Source organism: Chiroxiphia lanceolata, chromosome 6 (assembly GCF_009829145.1).
Source record: "Chiroxiphia lanceolata isolate bChiLan1 chromosome 6, bChiLan1.pri, whole genome shotgun sequence".
NCBI lineage: Eukaryota > Metazoa > Chordata > Aves > Passeriformes > Pipridae > Chiroxiphia > Chiroxiphia lanceolata.
The window spans coordinates 22,833,696-22,848,532 of record NC_045642.1 but is presented as its reverse complement, the minus strand read 5'-3'; the positions used below and the strand labels follow the sequence as shown (position 1 = coordinate 22,848,532).

The window sequence follows — 14,837 nt, the reverse complement described above, 5'->3', positions numbered from 1 at the left end:
TTCTATTAATCTCAGTTTTGATATATCTTGTTGGTACACGGGATATTCCAATCCTCCTCTCTATCAATACAGTCCACCATTTTTTTTGCCATAAGATTTTATCACCATTCTACTTTTTCACTGGTGTCACGAAGGAAAGAATTCCAATACAGTCTTTGAAAACACGAATTTGAAGCCTTCTTTCCAACTATGATCTGTCAGTGCATTCCAAAGTTGGCTTACAGTGTAATTAATCAAAATTTTTTCCATTTTACATGATTTCCTCACGTTGTACAGTACCAGTTTCCTCACAATGAAACATGTAAGGTAACAAATTAGTCTAGCACTTTCTTTTGCTAAAACTGTATTTCAAGCCACCTTTAATTTCTCTGTGATTTTATTTCACTCTTCAAAAATTGTCCTACAGCTAAGTGTACAGTGGCTGTCAGATAAGACCATCTGTATCACTAATCTTGTCTTTCTTTTGGGTACCCTCAACTATTTGACCCCCTTTACATGTAGCTTCCACTGCTTATACAGTCTTTACAGTTACATTATACATTTTTGGAAAGGGGATATATTGTATTTATTGTGCTAATACACAAGTGCAGTGTTAATGCATTGCCACTAAAATAAAACAGAATCCAGTAAAATTTCCTACTGCAAAACTGGAAAAACAGTGGTTCTTTTCAGAATGGGAATAGAGTGGGCCTAATAAGTTTAAAACACATGACAGTATTCACATTTTCCTTGTCTTGATCTTTTATATTTTGTTTTGTTCTGGACTTGCTGATTTTGTATCTCAAGTCATCTTCGACAGCTTAACTCCGCAAGTCCAAACCACCGGGTGTTATAAAGCTGGCACTTAAGGCACTTACCCCTTTTCTTTGTCTACCCAACAATTTTTTTTTACAAGAAAAACAATGGTTTTTTTCCTCCACTGGAACAATAACTTTCCTTAAAAAATAATTTAAAAAAAAAAATCACTTCTTTGCTTTCTTTCTACTGAGAATTACACCTATCTGTGTATACATTAAGGACTGTATTTCAGGTGATGATTACTGGCAAAATCTGCTTTCAGACACACAAATATTTGTAGAGCTCCTCACACCTCCTCTCAAAACTGAACTGCAACATATGCAATAGAAAACAAACCTACTATGGCATAGTTCCTTTCTTTTCTTCTTTTGTTTGAGTTCAATAGTATTATTTTCTTCGTACTTCTTTATTAGTTAAAAAATAAATTACGTTTACTTCTGAGTCTCAAGAGGATTACTATTACAAAGGAAAATAACCTAATAACCATGTTTCGCTCCCATGAGAAGCATGTTCAGCCTCAAGTTCAGCTGACTGCTGATGCATGGCACCACTGTATTTCAAGACTTGCTGCCAAAAAGGAGGAAAACAAAAGAATCCAAACAAAATTTACCAAATTCACTTCAGACTGATTTATTACTTGTCATTCCTTTCATACATACAGTAAGGTATCTCCAGGTAATTAACGAGTTATTTTAAAACATGAGAATGTTTAACAAGAAGCTGATTTTGCACTTCGGGCCCACTATTGGCACAAATTAAATTAACACGTAGTATATTTCCTCCTCTTTCTTTCCTCCCCACTTTGTCCACAGAGAAAAAAACCTGCTATGAGGTAGACTGCTGAGTCCTGCTTGCTTCCTGGTTTTGTCCCTCTGTAACTTCAACGCACTTCAGCACGTTTAAGTATCTTAATTCTTCCATTTCACATTAAAAAAAAAAAAACAAAAACCAACCAACCAAACCCAAACTTGCAGATAAAAAATGCGACCTCCTCCTGCCACGTGCATGCCTTTGCTATCCACGCAGGCTGACTGGCGACGGAGGCCGCAGGAAAGCATCTGTGCTCGGCACAAAGTGGAAGCCCAGCCCCGCACACGCAGCGAGCCCGTAAGCCGGTGCCTCGGCCCCGAGCGGCCACAGGTGCGGCGGGAGCCCCGGAGCCAGCGCGGAGGAGCCGCGCCCGTCGTTTAACCAAAGCGAATCCCTCCCGGGAGGAAACGGGTTGGGGGGAGCCCTGCCGAGCCCGGCCGGTGACCCCCCGCCCTGCGGCACCGCCCGCCAGCCCGGCCCGGGCGCGGAGCCGCGGGCGGCACAGGCAGGCCCCGGCCGCCCAGCCCCGCCGACACTGGGGCAGGGCAGGGCTGGCCGGGCACCCCCGGCCCCGCGGGAAGGAGGGAACCCGCCACTGAGCTACCGGCGCCCGAGGAGCGCACCCGACCGGGCCGCGCCCCGAGGCCGCTGCTCGGGGCGCGGGGGCAAGGCCGGCGCTCCCCGAGCTGCCCGGCCGGGCATGGGCCGCCCCAGCGCGGGGGCTGAGTGCGGATGGACCGGCCCGGCGGGACAGTGACGGCCCCACCACCCTGAGCCAAGCGGGCGCCGTCTCAGGCGCTCCCGTCATATCCCGGTCGTTCCCGCCAGTTCCCGTCATGCCTCGGCGCCTACAAGTCCCGCCGGCCCCCACGGCCCCGCCGTCATTAACCCTCTGCGGCGCTGGGGAGCCTTTGCCAGCCCGCCCGGCCCCCCCCGCCCGCCTTTGCGGCTGCCCAGCGCGTCCCGTCCAAGCCCCCGGCACGGCTCCTGTGCGGCCCCGGGAGGAACGGCCGGCTCCGGCCCGGCCCGGAGGGGCGGCGGAGCTCGCTCCGAGCAGCCCGGCCCGGCTCGGCCCAGCGGCGGGCCCCGGGCCGCTGATGCTGGGGCGGCTTTCGGTGCTCCCGCACTGAGGTTTCTGGTCCCCAACCACGGTTCTTTGTTACTGGTATTAACCTCACGCTCCCTGCCGGATGATAAAAAGCAGAAATACCTTCTACCAATTGTTTGGTTTTTTATTTGTTTGTTTTGTTTAAGGAGGCAAATTGTAATAAGCAAGTTAACTCAAAAATAGCTTTACAACCCCCAGAAAACTTTGGGACAAAGTTACTGGGAAATGCTGAGCTATCCTGCAGTGAAACGAATGCGAAAACTCAGTAACACGTTCCTATTCTATCCTCCTTCCCATACACTCTCCATACAGGTGCTCATATACATATGACTAACACATATAGCAGTTTGTCAGCTCCTCTCTTAAAATAAGTAGCAAACAATGTGCATGCAACTAACCTGCTGCGATCTAAAAAATAACCCAGAGTGTCATAATCCATTTATAAAATAAGTGAGGGACGGGGTGTGGGGGGTGCAGATATCACAAGTTCAGGCAGAAGCAGCACCTCAGAGGAAAATCCACTGGGTCTCACTCGACCCCCTCCACAGCTCAGCACTGCACCCCGAAACACAGCCCATGCACACACACAGCTCATCCCCTATACTTCCATTTTAATTGCAATTTTTTTTTTTTTATGAAAGCCTCGTGCAGCAAATACAAGTCAAATGGCTCTAATTTGTAGTGCTACAAACTGTAACATGCCCAGACGTGTAACTGCCTGACAGACTACACAGAAATCTGGCTTAGGCTCCAACCTCTGAAACAAATGCAAATATCCAGAACCATTCTGCTGTTTCTCCAAAATTAAATTACAAGTGAAACAAACCTACTGCCAGATTTTTCATATAAATACTTCTTTTTAAAAAATAAATCACTAAAAATTTATTATTTATTTCCAACCATAAACAACACAGAGGAAAGAGACACATACATTTTCCTTTTTAGAAAAAAAACCTATCTATGAGAAAAGCACATATGTAGCTCCTTTTTAAAGTTTATTTTTTAATACTCTGTGCCTTAAATCAGCATAACAAGCCTATAGATTTATCTAGAGAAAACACAATTAGAAAACCTTTTAATGTTGCACTGTTTTTCGGACACTTATAGGAGGTTTTTAAAGACAATTCACAGCCATGGTATTTCAAACGGCTTCAGTACAATTATTTAGAATTTATTCCTTACTATAGCAATTTCTACTTTGGTATATATTTCAAATTTTCCTTGGAAAACACAATCAATTACCATCTAGCTTAGCGTACCTACACTGTTACCTCTTTCTCTGCATTTTCTCTTTATAAATCAACCACAAACATTTTATAAGTATTTACATATACATAATAAAGTAATGAAAAGGACAACACAACAAGAGAAATGCTCAAAACCAAACCTAAGGTGTAAATGACCTCCTCCCATGTTCCAGACGTACCTACAAAAATCCCTGCTCACTGGTATAGGATTATACATTCCATTATGAGTTCAGCCTTTTTATATTTTGTACTATTTTAACACTCTAAATTTATAGATTTTTAAAATTGGCATGTTAAAAGGGCTTTATTTAAGAATTTCAATGAAAATAGTGTTATGTTTTGTCATATTACCATAATCCTTCTTTTTAAATCACTTAGAATTTCAGTATAACCTAATTAAGTAATTTTAAGTAAGTCTTAACCCAAATACATAGATCTAATAAAAATGTATTTTGCAAACAGGGAAAATAGACCTCTGAAATGTATTCCTCAGGTAGGAACAAATATGCTGAAACATTTTCTCCCCACGAACTTGGAGATCTGAACTATTTCACAGCACTTACATTTAAAACCAAAATACTTATAAGAAAACAAAGTTCACCAAATATCAAGCATAATGTTTTATTCCAATTGTATTTACTTATTCCTTTTCTATTTGAAATAAATATTTCAATTTTCCTTGCCAAAAAGGAGAGAGAAAAGGGGAAGAAAAATACTTAAAAATCCTAACCACCTATCTTCACATATTGTTTATTTCAAAACTTTTCTAACAGCAGTTTATACTTTTTTTAGATATTGTATATTATTTTGCCTGTAGAAATATTGTGATTTAGATTTTTGCCTTTTATAAGGTTACAGAACAACATTATAGCTTTTATAGACTTCTAATAATTTTTAATCTCTCTTTTTTTTAAATACTACAAACATCCCATTTGCTAAATGGAATTTACATTTCTCTCTTGTCTAAATTATCACAGTTGAATCAACAATTCAAATCAGGAAGAAAAAGTGATGTACCATAACACAATAGCAAGTCCAACACTTTAACACAGCTCCTCTATCTATTGGTGTATAAAAAGCTTACACAAAGTATAAAATATCTCAGAAATACAGATTCTTTCCTGATCAGAAAATTTTATTTATTGATTAATTTGACCTCACAGAATTGCATTTTTTTCAAAAAACATCCTATCTCTAGCTTTATGCCATTTCCTGACTCTTGCTTAATTAACCAGCACGCTTTAAAAACAAGTCTTGTTCCTTCAACTTAATCAAAACAGACTACTTTTAATTGCTACCACATCAACTATATTTTTCAACACAATAAAGCCACGCACAATTAGAAAGACCTATTTTTTTAGCCCTGTCTTTGACCAACCACAGATTATAGCATCTACTTCCAATTTATTAGCTATTCTAATATGACGTGAACTGAAACACACACCACAACTCACGAATACATCAATCTTTCTATAATATCCTCTCATTTGCATCTTTTAATAGGAAAATCCAGTATACCACTGCAAGGACTGCTGTTCTCCTGCAACTGACTGGACTTCAGAAGGACTTGGCATTAACTTCCCTCCCTCATAACATTTTGCCTCCTCACCTCTCTCAAACTAAACCAAAAATATTTGTGTTTGCCTGAAATGTCAATAAACTCCAAAATCTAAAAGGCCAAAAGGTCAGGTATTATTTAATCTGAACAGAAAAGTTATTTTCTCTCTATATCAAAAGGTACCAGTAACAGCGCATTACCTGAGAAGTTATGCTCGTTTCCCTCGGACGTCTGTCCTTCTGTCCAGAACAGGGGCCGTGCCAGGCTCCCTATAATGTAAGAGAGAATAGATTAAAATTATTGTATGTCAGGACACGTTTTTGGATATTCAAATTATGTGACCCTCACAAAGCTTTGTATCTCTTGATCTGAAAAGCATTTAAGAACTCCTATTGCATTCTAATTAGAGTCCTCAAAATTGGTCTTGATAAGTCAGGTGCACATGCCAAAAATTAGTTCCATACATGGTAAATTGAAGTACCAGGTTTTCCAGACCTGTTTCTCAGTTCTTAGAGGCCCGTATAACACTGTATTAAACTGTATACCACTGCATGCTCCGTCTCATTAGCAACATTTAACTGCAAGTGGCATGATCTTACATTTAAAAAGAAAAAAATAATTTATTTTACATACACCGAAAAATTTTTTTAAGCCATTTACATGAGGGACAGAGTCCTGAGATATTTCTTTGCACGGCAACTTTTTCCTTCTCTGCTTTAGAAGCTAAATACCTTCCCAGATAAATACGGTGTCTGCTTTACCATTTTTTCTGTGGTTTGTGCTATTTTGTACTTATTTGTGATGCTGTACAATTTCCATAGGCCTGTAGTTTTGAGACTTCTATCTCCTCCCTTCACTTGCAAGGAAGATACCAGCTAAAATCACTGTCTATACACTGTTACCCCCCCCTTTTTCCCTCTAAGCTTTTTCAAACAAATGTGAGAGGGGAAAAAAGTTCAAGATAATGAGTCCAAATTCATTGTGCTAAATTTCAAAAAAACCCCCTTCCTTCAGTTTTTGTCATTTAATAAGCATTATCAATGTAAATCATGGACAGAAAGCCTCAGCACTGGAGGGTGTAGTACTTATGACTAAACTGCCTTTTTTTAAAACAAAACAAAACAAAACACCTGCCATCTCTTACCCTTCTCCGTCCACATATTTTAGCCTCCTAATACTGCTTAGATCTATAGCAGACTGTTGCTGCACATGTATTTTTCCACCCAATTTCCTAGACATTGACAAATGTGAAACAAGGAAGAATTTTGCACAATGTTAACTTATCTAAATCACTTATTTTCTCCATTCTCCCTTTTTCTCCATGACTCTCATTGCTTTTTTTTACCCTCTGGTGTTGTTTTGTTTGGTATTTGCCCACTTTTCTGTACGTTTGTCTCCTGCTGATCATACTAAACGGGGCAGAGAGGACTGTCTATCTGTCTCTTCCCTTTGCTACACTGCCTCTCATTTTTTAGTGTTTTACAGATTAAACACATTCTACAGTCATTTTTATATATTTTTAAAGATACTTTTCCTTTCTCTTCTCTAGAAACTTGCTGATTACAGTCCCCAATACTTTTGCAAAGCAAGGTCAATACTGTCTTACTCTAGCACATACTCCTGTCAGCATATTAAGTGTACATGACTTGCAAGCCTGTGATGCAACACGTGAAAAAGGAAAATGCATGGAAAAGAAAAGGGGGTAACATTTATAGACGCCCCTAAACATCATAAATAAAAAAAATAGACATTTTTAATTGGTTCTGACTTTTTAAAGAGATACCATCATGAGAAAACATTTATCTTAGGGGAAATCTTTATCTAGATCACTAGCAACACTTTTGCACGCTAATAAAACTAAAGAAAATTTTACAATTCAAATTTACTGTTTAGCATCACCAGTTTAGGATTTACTTTTCTGCATTTTACTCAGCCTGGGGAGTGAGAGTTGCCTGTTGGTTTCACTTTTGTTCTCAGCTAGTTTCACTTTCATGCACTGGCAGAATCTTCTATATTTTTGGTTCAGCAATGTTAAAGATGACATTTACATCTTTAAACAATCGTCATTACACTTTTAATACAAACAATTCATGTCCATCTACTTCCCAGGACACTAAGAAAAAATTATTTTGGGGGCCTAAATATAAAGGATAGCATACTTCTAAAGGAGCAGCTTTTACCTTTCTCTTGTTGGGTTGTAGTCTGCTCCTTCTTTCCCTGAAATCAACAGGAAATGTGCCATTCACTTCACTGACATCAGAATCAGACCTCAGGGTCTGTAATCTACAATAAAAGAATGCCAAATGCAGACCAATATATTCCTTATAACGTACAATGTTTGCCTTCAATTATTTTCCTATGCAAACTCAAGGGAAAAAACCCACCAGTTCCTGCATTTACCTTTCTGTATACTTCTAAATTAGTGACAAATACCCTTCTTGACACAGGCCACAGGGAATTAGAGGGCATCTGTTCACTTTGACTGGTTTTCATGGGGAGGGAAACACTGTGTCTCCCTGCTACCAGGTGTGAATAACTCTTTCTCCTCTTTGTGCGAAGCACAATCAATAAGAAACACTCCAGCCCATACAGAACTGTTACTGTCTTGCACCAGGACCTTGTCTAACCAAAGTTTCCAAAGCTTATGCTTGCTTAAACCTCATTTTTTCAGAATACACCACAATGCTTTTAGCAACTATAACTATCAATAGCAGGGGAAAAAAAGTCTTCCGTTTATATTTTCCAAACCCATATGTACCCTTTTACATGACCTTCCCTCTCTATGGTACAGACTCCGAAATGCAGTCACGAACTCGCACATATGTGTAGGTTGGCCCATATGCATACAATGAAATCTTCCTCTAGCTACCAAAGCACTGCAGCTTCTGCCTTTGTAGACATAATGGCTTCTGAGACATTGAGATGTAAAGGAAAGACTTAGGGGTTTACAGGAGCCACGCAAAAATCACTTTTTCAACTTCTTTCCTAGAAATTCTATGTCCTACAAGCACAGAAATTATCACTAGCTGCTTACAGAAATTATAGTCATATTTATATGCCAAAAGTTAAATATTAAAAGCTCACCTATGCAACTCTTGTGAGAATACTTATATCACAGTTTTATTTTCACTACTGTTTTATTTCATCATATGAAACTTAAATAAAAAAATGGAATTTCATTGTGATCATGTACCCATCCACTTCAGAGACACCCACTTTTTTATTCAAGTAGTCTGTGGTACTATGTATTTGACACATCACACATCTAGACACGAGCAGCTTCCACAGAATGATATAGCACATGTTCCTGTTTTCTCTTTTCCTGAATGTAACTACACAGAAGAGGAGTAACTACGCTCTCAAATAATTTGTCTCTGCTTTCGTTCTCAACCACTACTTCTCCTTTCCTTTCCCCAGAAGACATGTCTTGTGTTTCCAAGGCCAGGTCAACATGAGACTCATACACACACTTAATTTCAAGCATACAGTTATAGCCCCTGTGTTCAGTGGGGTTATTCACTCACTTAGGTCAACCACACCTTAAAAGCTTCTGTGCCATACAAAGATAGACCACTATAGTCACCTGGGTCACAGAAAACAGAGCTTACCAGAAAGCCTGATCACAACACTGACTTTCATATACTCCCAACACACTGTGTCTACACCCCAGGGTAGCCACATTCCTCATAAGTGCCAAAATTTACTCTTTCTTAACTGCGATGTCTAAGACTTGTTTGTCCCTAATTTCCTAACATCCAACCATGCTGTTGATAGAGTGTTTTGGTGGAAGTTAGCTATTACATCAGGCTTTCACCCAGGGCTGCATTTCCCCCAGTAATAAAGTGTCCTGAGAAAGACTTTGCTAGCTTTCCCTGCATTAGCTTTTAGGGCAAAGTCCCTGGATTGTATCAATTTCTTTAATATATGATGAAGCTTAACTAAAGTGGACACTCATGAAACCAGCAAATATCCATCCATTAATACTGGTGAAATGAGAGAAATAATTACAGGAAATACGACCTGTTTCAAAATGGTTCCTTTAAAGGATGTGCTTCATAACTTAACCTTGCTCTTAAATGCTGTTCTTGGTACACCTATAGAAATTACTTCCTTCTAGAGATTGTACCCTGTATTTTATCTGTCTTGTATCACAGAATCACAGAATACGCCGAGTTGGAAGGGACCCACAAGGATCACTGAGTCCAATTCCTGGCCCTGCACAGGACCATTCCCAAGAGTCACACCATGTGCCTGAGAGTATCGTACAACTGTTTCCTGAATTCTGTCAGGCTTGGTGCTGTGACCACTTCCCTGGGGAGCCTGTTCGGTATTCAAACATTCTCTGGGTGAAGAGCCTCTTTCTAATACTCAACCTAAACCTCCCCTCACACAACTTCAGGCCATTCCCTCGGGTCCTATCACTGGTCACCACAGAGAAGAGATCAGTGCCTGCCCCTCCTCTCTCCCTCATGAGGAAGTTGTGACTGCAGTGAGGTCTCAGTTTCCTCTTCTCCAGGCTGAACTGACCAAGTGACCTCAGCCGCTCCTCATAGGTCATCCCCTCAAGGCCCTTCACCATCTTCTTTGCTCTCCATCGAACACTCTCTAATAACTTAATATCTTCCTATATTTTGGTGCCCAAAACTGCCACAATATTCAAGGTGAGGCCACACCAGTGCAGAGCAGAGCGGGACAATCTCCTCCCTCGACCGGCTGGTGATGCTGTGCCTGATACACCCCTGAACATGGTTGGCCCTCCTGGCTGCCAGGGCACTGCTGACTCATATTCAACTGGCCATCAACCAGGACCCCCAGGTCCCTTTCCGCAGCACTGCGGAAATATAAATAAATTTATATAAATATTTGCTAGACATTTTTGTGTTTCTTAAACTAACCAGATAATTTTAGCTTTGTAACTGCCATTTGACTTTTGTCTTCCAATATTAAGGATATTAAGACCTCACAGCAAGGATTATCAATGAACCCTTCAAAATACTATGAATGTGGTAGAGGGGCAGAAGACAGTTACATGGGAAAGGTGATGGAAAGAGGACTGGTGTTCTTTCAAAGATACTTAATGTTGTACTAATTCCTGAAGTGCAAAGAAGGGAACTCCCCAGGAGTTGCCTTTCTTAGCCATGCCAGAAGTCTTGAAGGGCTCTGTAGTCTCTCCTTGGGGTTTCTAATGGTTTGCAGCCCTCTTCTGACAGGTCCTACTGTGGTAGAAGAGGTTATCACAAGGACAATCTGCTCCTCTCTCTTTTTCCCTTCTGGAAACATGGAGCAGAGCAACCATTAACAAATACTTGCTAATGTATTTGTGTTGGAAGGCACTAAGCATAACACCTGGTGCTATGTAATAGTCACATTATTCATAACCCTTGTAGTGGAGAGTAACTGTCATGACAGGTGGGTTAAACTGAGGAACAGAGATGTGAACAGGTCAGTATCTGTGACAGGTGAGGAGAGCACGGCCTGGGATCACTGACTTTTCACCTCTCATTCTAGTTCGGTCTCAAATACACCAGACCTTAGCTGTCTTTACTTTTTTCTGACCTTTTAAGCAGTGTCCTGGTCCCAACTCAATGAGGCAGTCACATAGGAGAGACCAAAATGAGCACAGCAATAACCAGGCTAGCTCCTGGGGATGAACATCCATAGGGAGCATCCCAGTAGTGTTGGGACCCCTACTTTTGCCTGTGAGCCAACAGCATCTTCATGTTTGCACAATAGGTTTATGTTAGAGATACAGTGAATACTGCAACACATGTATTATAAACATTATCTGGCCCTATTTTAAACAACCAATGTAACACAACCTCATAGATTTCCAATACATAGATTTCTTTTGCAACTTCTAAATAAAGACCAGCTGATCAAGAGATCTAAAACAATATAGACACAACATAGGGAAAAATACCTTCATTTTTTTCCTTAAATTTAAAGCAAATATACCAATATCAAACCCTCTGTCTATCACTCATACCCCTTACCAAGCATAATTCTGCTTATAGAGAAACACAACAGAAAGATGGCCATAACCCAGGTGATCATACAGACTTTGCACTGTCATGGAATTATTTAGGTCTTCTGCCACTATCAGCAGACCTTCACTGCATCCAGGTTCAACAAAACTGGTTTCTGTCGCTTTCTTAAACTGTGCTGCTTGGGAATTCATTGCTCCATGGGAACTTTGCCTCTGCTGAACAAGTGTTTCTTGAACTGAGGGTTGCTAAAGGACATAACATATACGCAGTGTTAGAAGAAAAAGTTTGTCAGCAGTATCTCAGTTTGGACAGCTGGGGACTGAGAACTTCCTGCAAGCATCTGGGGTAGCCACTGAGTTACTGACTACCTTGGCTTGCTGGCAGCACGTCCAGTCTCCCTGAAAAAGTGAAGGTGAACAGATGTCCTTTAATACAGTTTATCAAACTTCCTGAATCTGTGGCTTCCTTTTGATTCATCTCTTCATAAAGGACGTCATGACATTGCATATAGTAGATTGCAAAAAAGGAAGTGCATATACTGCCTGTTAACAGGAAAAGGAACTGCATCACAGATACCTCCCTACGCGATTAAAAAAAGACACATAAAACTTTTACTAATGATGGGAAGAGTGGTGGAAGATTTATCAGACTTGATCAATTAATAGCACATCATTTAGTGACTACCTTTTTGCCATATATTCAGTATCCTTCTACAATTAAAAAGCAGGGCATGATCCTCATAGTCCAAAAGGATTAGTCCTTCTGAACGAGATATTACTGGATCAATGGGAAGGAACTACACATCACTCATCTCAGTTGGAAGAAGTGCTCAACACGTCTAAAAATCCTGTGGACTCCAATTGTCTCAAGATGTATCATGACCTTGGTGCCTGTCATTTATTTTGGCTTGCATGCAAACAGCTGATGAGCTTGCTCTATTTCCCTGTGCCTTTTTGAAGGGCTTCAGCTATGAAAACCACTTATTGCCAAACAGCCCTTCTGTTTTCTTGTTCTTAGACCAGCTTTGTACACTCCCAAGGTCCTTTCCCAACTGTAGTTTGGAGAAGACAGTGTGCCATTTTCCCCACAGCAAATCTTAAATAATATATTTTACTTTATATTCTTAAATAATATATTTTACTTTATATTCTACATATTCATACCTATATTCTACATTTCTACATTTTATTTGACATTCCAAGGCACCTAAGCAAATGGCATACATTTAACTCAGTTAATACTAAACTTGCAAAAGATAAAAGACCTCTTACTTTTCCCACCATCTTAACAAGCTAGTGTAATAAATAACAACATCTGCTCAAAAAAAGTTTGGCTAGAAATTTGTGCTTTGTAGCATAACGAAGGTCAGAAACCATCTACTAACAGGGAATGACCAGAACATCAATTTTTATCCTCAGGAGGACCATCCAAAAACATACTACATCTAGTCCTCAAGAAGGACTAGAAGGACAACATTCATGGGTTGTAAACCAAGCTGTGTCCAACTAGTCTTGGACATACAGTACACACATCCTGGACTCCAAGTCAAGTCATTCCCAAATATCAAAACACACTTGTTGGCACTAAGCAAGTGAGTGGCTTTCCAATAGTACAGTTATGAGCATGATCTAAATGGGATTAAATAAAATCCAACAGACTTCCATAAAAAGAAAATGCAGTATTCTGGTTTCAGAAATACCACAGGTGTGATTTTGATCTTTTCCCCCCAAAAAATAGACATTCAAAATGCTTTATGAAAATTACACTAATGATCCTACAGATTTTTATGAAAAATGAAGCCCTGTCAGTCTTTCCCATGGACATTTCTTACTGTCCTATATGATTTTGCAGCACCTCAATATTAATGGTTTAACATTTCATTAAAAAGTTTATATCATTTGTCTAAATACTGCAGAACTTTCAGTCACAGCTAATAGCTAAATATTCTTCTCCAGCTGCCCAAACACAGTTAAAAATAATCAGAAACTAGACGAAGGGACAGAAGAAGGGCCTGATATTTATCCACACATTGTCAATTTATTAGAGACCTATCCATAAACAGTGGCTATGGGCACAAGTGCTTATTCCTGATCAAAGCGGTGCAAAGTGGACACTTCGTATAGGTTAAGGTCGGGTATTTCTGCTCAGGTTTTGTGTCTCTCACATTAATAGTGTTGAAGCTGGTCTTACTGTGTTTTGTGAAGGGATCCAATGAGCTGCCAGAGTATAAAGTTAAACAAAAGAGAAGGTTTGGGCAGATTAATTCAAACTTCACTTCTCAAATAAACTAAACATGGGAAGAACACTATTAATTGACACAACCTAGGTAAGAATATTTCTTCTTTTGAACCTTCAGAGCTTGTATACCATACAGTTGGAACAATATGACCCATACTTCACTATTGTTGCACACCTGTGTGCAACTAGTGAACTCTGAAATTTCAGAAAATGCATACGGGAAAAATTCTGAATTTTAAGTAAATTTGGAAAATGAAGCACATGTGGAATCCCTACGCATGGCAAGAAAATCTGTCAGCATCCACTCACTTTTTACCAGTTCTTAGTTTAAGGCAGCCATTAATGCCTCCTAGCTTCACGTTAACTTTCCATCTCATATGGGTAAGGAATAAATACACCAGCAACTAGCTGACATGTCACTTAGTTTATATGGGGTCTGTTCTATATAACAGTATTTTTTCTTTACAAGAAAAAAATTAGCTCTCTATTCCTAAATTTTCAGTTTCATTTAAGCAAGCATATAGAATAATCATCAAGTCCAAGCCACAAATATAGAATATGGTACACAAAAATATTCTGATAAATGCAGTTTCCCTGAAACCAACTGCACTGTGCACTAGAATGTAGCCAAAAAATTTTTACAAAAACGGGCCTGACCCAAAATTTCTGGAGGACTTGGGTACCACAGAGCTGGAACAGTCCCCATCCCAGAGCTGGGCAGCTCTGAGGGTAGGCAGGCCTGTGTTCCAGCTGCTTAGCCTTAACCTCTGCCTCATCCACATCTGAACCCCAGACCCCATTTCAGTATGGAGTTAGACTGCAGTACAACTAAGTCACTGCTATCACATGAGCCCAATGATCAGTTACAAGCTTTATACAGATCAGACAGTCTGTATAATTTCACGTCTTTACATCTATGATTCTATATGAATTGAAATTTCTTTTCTTCAGTTCAGCAATTTACGAAGAAGTTTGGTGTTAACCCATTTAAATCCAGATACCCTTGTAATCTGACTACTTTCCTTTTTGTTCCAATTAGATGCCCTCGTGCATCTCATTTTAAATTCCTGTGTCATGAAATACAGATTTGC

General features: G+C 40.0%; 1 long non-coding RNA gene across 2 annotated transcripts in view; it reads right to left on the bottom strand.

Moving 5' to 3' along the window:
• The window catches only part of LOC116788597, a 76,259-nt gene that overhangs the window by 7,922 nt on the left and 53,500 nt on the right, over positions 1 to 14,837 (bottom strand). For both annotated transcript variants that reach the window (XR_004357696.1, XR_004357695.1), the window contains exon 3: positions 5,722 to 5,790. This is a non-coding gene — a long non-coding RNA (uncharacterized LOC116788597). The remainder of the gene's footprint in view (positions 1 to 5,721; positions 5,791 to 14,837) is intronic.